This window comes from Bufo bufo, chromosome 3, assembly GCF_905171765.1.
Source record: "Bufo bufo chromosome 3, aBufBuf1.1, whole genome shotgun sequence".
NCBI lineage: Eukaryota > Metazoa > Chordata > Amphibia > Anura > Bufonidae > Bufo > Bufo bufo.
Window position 1 is genome coordinate 506,358,051 of NC_053391.1, and position 6,052 is coordinate 506,364,102.

A 6,052-nucleotide genomic window follows, 5' to 3' on the forward strand; every position below is an offset into this window, starting at 1 on the left:
CTAATTTCCAATCTTTTGGGACGACTCCTGTTACCAGTGATTGGTTAAATAAATCTGTTAATGGTTTTGCTAGTTCACCGCTAAGCTCTTTTAATAGCTTTGGGTGTATCCCATCAGGCCCCTGTGACTTATTTGTATTATTTTTAGACAGCTGACTTAGAACCTCTTCCTCTGTAAAGACACATGCATCAAAAGATTCATTAGTCTTCCTTCCAAACTGAGGTCCTTTTCCTTCATTTTCCTTTGTAAAAACTGAACAGAAGTTTTCATTGAGGCAGTCAGCTAGTTCTTTATCTTCTTCCATATACCTTCCTTCTTTTGTTTTTAATTTGGTAATTCCTTGTTTTAGTTTCCTTTTTTCATTTATGTATCTGAAGAATGTCTTATCGCCTTTTTTCATTGAAACTGTTCCAATCTGATAGAGACCCGTATACCTCTAGTCTAATTTTAGAAAAGTCTTTTTTTCTAAAATCTAAAACTTTTGTTTTTGTGTGGTGTGACTCAGTCACTGTACTTATAGTAAACCACACTGACTGGTGATCACTAGATCCCAAACTTTCCCCTACAACAATATCAGATACCAAATTCCCATTTGTGAATACAAAATCTAAAATGGCTCCTCAACTACTTGCTGTAGAGATAATCCCAGTAGGGAATTTAGAATATCCGTACTCCTGGCAGAACTAGCTATTTTGGTTTTCCAGTTTACATCAGGAAGATTAAAGTCTCCCATAATGATAACTTCCCCTTTCAATGTCATTTTAGCTATTTCCTCAACTAGTAGATCATCTAATTCTTTGACTTGGCTAGGTGGTCTATATATCACACCTACATGAGTTACCTTATGATTATCAAGCAGCAACGTAACCCAAACTGACTCTAAATTGGTCTCGCTAACTTATATTAAATTAGATTTTATGCTATCTTTCACATTCAGGGCCACCCCTCCCCCTTTCTTGCCTTCTCTGTCTTTCCTATATAGAGAGAACCCTGGAATTGTTATATCCCAGTCATTACTCCCATTGAACCGTGTCTCAGTAACAGACACTAAATCTATATTCTCAGATGCCATTATAGACTCAAGTTCATTGATCTTTTTCCCTAAATTGCGAGCATTTGTAGACAAGACTCTAAGCTTGTCATTTCTTAACCTATGTGCTACTGGCATCTTCTGGCATTGTTCCTGAGCCATCCTCCATGTTGCTCCTGCGCTCTGAAAGTGCTGCAAATGAATTATGGAGAGCCACAGACTGTGGGACATGTCTTCTATCAACAACTCTAAGTGTACCAGAACCTGCAGTAACCCATCTTCCATTTCTAGGGGGCCTCTGTGGCAGTGGCATTGCAACGTTCTCAGCCTGAGTTAGTTTAACAGTTAATTTACAAATCTCAGATTTCAAAAATGAAATTTCCTGCTGCATTATGGAGAGCTGTCTACAGATCAGACATCATCCAAACCTCTGAAGAGTGGAACCTGAAATTAAAGCGCAACAATTCCTGCACACAACCAGGTCTGCCATTTTAAAGAGCGTAAACATTTTAAACAAACAAATCTTACTTTTTTAGATTGTATCCACCTCCAGATTACCTCCTGAGTATCTCAGATGCACTTAGTAATACTGCACTTTGAGAATGCTGCAAGCTATAATTCACCTGCTTCCACAAAATACAGATTAAGGGGATTAATATACCTGCCTCCTCAAATAACTGATTGAGGGGTGCGATATACCTGCTTCCACAAAATACTGATTAAGGGGATTGATATACCTGCTTCCATCAAATATTGATTGAGGCCTACGATACACCTCCTTCCACAAAATACTTATTAAGGGGCTTGAAATACCTACTTCCACTAAATATAAAAGATTGAGTGGTGCGATATACCTGTTTCCACAAAATACTGATTAAGATTTTTGATATACCTGCTTCCACAAAATATTGATTGAAGGGTGCGATATACCTGCTTCCACAAAATACTGATTAAGGGGATTGATATACCTGCTTCCACAAATATTGATTGAGGCCTGCGATACACCTGCTTCTAAAAAATACTGATTAAGAGGATTGATATACCTGCTTCCACCAAATATTGATTGAGGCCTGCGATACACCTGCTTTCACATAGTACTGATTAAGGGGTTTGCTATACCTGCTTCCACAAAATACTGATTAAGGGGTTTGATATATTTGCTTCCAGAAAATACAGATTGAGGGGTGCTATATACCTGCTTCCACCAAATATTGATTAATGGGTACTATATACCTGCTTCCACAAAATACTGACTAAGGGGTTTGATATACCTGCTTCCACATACTATAGATTGTGGGGTGCGATATATGTGCTTCCAACAACTATTGATTAAGGGGTTCTATATACCTGCTTCCACAAAATATTGATTGAGGGGTGCGATATACCTGCTTCCACAAAACACTGATTAAAGGGTTTGATATGACAGCTTCCAGAAAATACAGATTGAGGGGTGCGATATACTTGCTTCCACCAAATATTGATTGAGGCCTACGATTCACCTGCTGCCATGAAATACTGATTAAGGGGATTGATATACCTGCCTCCACAAATAACTGATTGAGGGGTGCGATATACCTCCTTCCACAAAATACTGATTAAGGGGATTGATATACCTGCTTCCACCAAATATTGATTGAGGCCTATGATACACCTGCTTCCACAAAATACTGATTAAGGGGTTTGATATACCTGCTTCCACAAAATACTGATTAAGGGGTTTGATATACCTACTTCCACTAAATATGGATTGAGGGGTGCAATATACCTGCTTCCACCAAATATTGATTACGGGGTTCTATATACCTGCTTCTACAAAAAACTGATTGAGGGGTGCGATATACCTGCTTTCACCAAATATTGATTGAGGCATGCGATACATCTGCGTCCACCAAATACCGATTAAGGGGATTGATATACTTGCTTTCACAAAATGCTGATTGAGGGGTGCGATATACCTGCATCCACAAAATACTGATTAAGGGGATGGATATGCCTGCTTCCACAAAATATTTATTGAGGCCTGTGATACACCTGCTTCCACAAAATACTGATTAAGGGGATCGATCTGCCTACTTCCACAAAATGCTGATTGAGGGGTGCGATATACCAGCTTCCAATAAACACTGATTAATGGGATTGATATACCTGCTTCCACAAAATATTGATTAAGGCCTACGATACACCTGCTTCCACAAAAAACTGATTAGGGGTTTGATATACCTGCTTCCAACAAATACTGATTAAGGGGTTCTACATACCCGCTTCCACAAAATACTGATTAAGGGCATTGATATACCTGCTTCCACCAAATATTAATTGAGGCCTGCGATACACCTGCTTTCACAAAATACTGATTAAGGGGTTTGATATACCTGCTTCCGTTAAATTCTGATTGAGGGGTGTGATAAACCTGCTTCCACAAAATACTGTTAAGGTGTTTGATATACCTGCTTCCACAAAATATAAATTGAGGGGTGCGATATTACTGCTTTCACCAAATATTAGTTAAGGGGTTCTATATACTTGCTTCCACAAAATTCTGATTGAGGGGTGTGATATACCTGATTCCACAAAATACTGATTAAGGGGTTTGATATACCTGCTTCCACAAAATACTGATTGAAGGGTGCAATATACCTGCTTCCGCAAAATTCAGATTGAGGTGTGCAATATACCTACTACCACCAAATATTGATTGAGGCCTGCCATACACCTGCTTCCACAAAATATTTATTAAGGGGATTGACATACCTGTTTCCACCAAATACTAATTGAGGTCTGCGATATACCTGCTTCCGCAAATACTGCTCTTCTCTATGGACTTTGCCACACAGTCATTTTGAAAATGACAGGTAGAGGAAGAGGCAGGCCGTTCCGTAGGGGTAGTAGGGGTCGGGAGGTGCACCAGGCCGGAGCCTAAGTGGAAAATTGGAGAAGGTGCGTGCGATTACGTGCGTGAGATTGAGGGCTGCGATAAACCTTCTTCAACAAATACTGCTCTTCTCTACAGACTTAGGCAGAGGGTCATTTAGAAAATGACAGGCAGAGGAAGAGGCAGACTGTTCCACAAGGATGGTAGGGGTCGGTCAGATGAACCAGGCCTGAGCCTAAGTTGATAGTTGGAGAAAGTGCGTGCGATAACTTCAAAGGGCGCACCAGAGTAGGTTAAGTGGCTCACTCAGCCTTTAACTTCTGCACCCTCCTCATCCTCTGTATCTGCACCCTCCTCCCCACCACCACTAACATAGCCCCTCCACTCAAGTCAGAGGAATTATTTTCCCATCCATTCTCAAACCTTACTGATGCGCAGCCATTATTGGAATCGGATTAGGAATAGGAGGTAGCAACGCCCACCACCCAGCGGTCTGACGACAGTACCCAGATCAGCCCAAGGAGGGTGGTCCCCGCTGTTGCTGCCTACTCCGAGATCTCTAATGTCAGTGATGGTGAAGGTGACGATGATGACGTGTCGATGGACGTCACGTGGGTGCCCACAAGAGAGGAAGAGGAGGGGAGTTCAGAGGGAGAGACGGAGCAGCAGATAGGGAGGAGAAGGAAGAGAAGCAGGCAGAACTTGCAGTGCACAGGAGGCAAAAAGCAGACTGCAAATGTATCTGGATCGAGCCATCCATCATTCTCGGTCACATCTTGCGGTTCTAGGACGCCGACACATGGCTCCGCAGTGTGGGCTTTCTTTAACATGTCAGCTGCTGATAATAGTGTTGCCATCTGCAGCCTGTGCTGTCAACGCATAAGTCGCGGTAAGCCAAACACTCAACTAGGGACGACGCCCTGGCCTCCCATCACCGAGCCCAGTGGGAGCAACGCCATCAGAACCCACAAAGCCACACTCCCGGCACTCCTCGTCCTGCCTCTTCTCCTTCTCCTCTCTGCTCCCATTTGTCCTCCACTCCACCTTCCAGCGTGCCGTCGTCGCATTCATCGGGCAGAAGGCAGGCTTCTGTGGCCCAAATGTTTGAGTGTAAAAAGTTGATGACGCCGGATAACCCTCTTGCCCAACGGCTGACCGCTGGCTTGTCGGAACTGCTGGCTCGCCAACTACTGCCATATAAACTGGTGGACTCGGAGGCCTTTAGAAAATTTGTGACCATTGGCACACCGCAATGGTAGGTCCCCGGAAGGAAATATTTCTCCCAGAAGGACATCCCAGAGCTATATGGCAAAGTTCAGCGGCAAATGAATATATCTCTGGCACACAGTGTCGGTGCCAAGATACATCTGACCACAGACACGTGGTCTAGCAAACATGGGCAGGGAAGGTACATAACTTTTGCTAGTCACTGGGAGAACCTTCTGACGGCCGTCACGCATGTAACCCGTGGCACCCGTATGGATTTTTCCACGGATTGCATGCAGGCCTGCCTCTTCTTCTCCTCCTCCTACTCCATCCTCTGTCTCCTCCTCGACTGACTCCTCCTTTTCCACTGCTACCGCCTCTTCCGCTGCACTGCCCAAGCTCCCCAGAACCTATTCTATGTTCCAGGTGAGACGTTGCCAAGCTGTGCTGTGGCTGTTGTGCCTGAAAGATAAGAGCCATACCGGTCATGCACTTCTTTCAGCTCTGAAGTCACAGGCCGATCAGTGGTTAACAGTTGGTAAAGTGGTGTGCGACAACGGTGCCAATCTGCTGAGCACGCTGATACAGGACAAAATGATACACGTGCCGTGCATGGCACACGTCCTGAACTTAGTCGTGTAGCGATTCGTTGCCACATACCCCGGGGTCCAGGACGTCTTGCGGCAGGCCAGGAAAATCTCTGGCCATTTTAGAACATCTTGCACGGCCATGGCTCGCCTTCCTGACATTCAGCAGTGACACCACTTGCTCGTTAGACGTCTGATTTATTACTGCCCGACACGCTGGAACTCCACCTTGTACATGCTTGATAGGCTGCTCCAGCAGAAACGTGCCGTTAACAAATTACTGTACAAATTCTGCTGCAGGACAGGTTCTGGGGAGCTTGTTTCTTTTCACCGTGCCAGTGGCTGCTCATGCTCGAC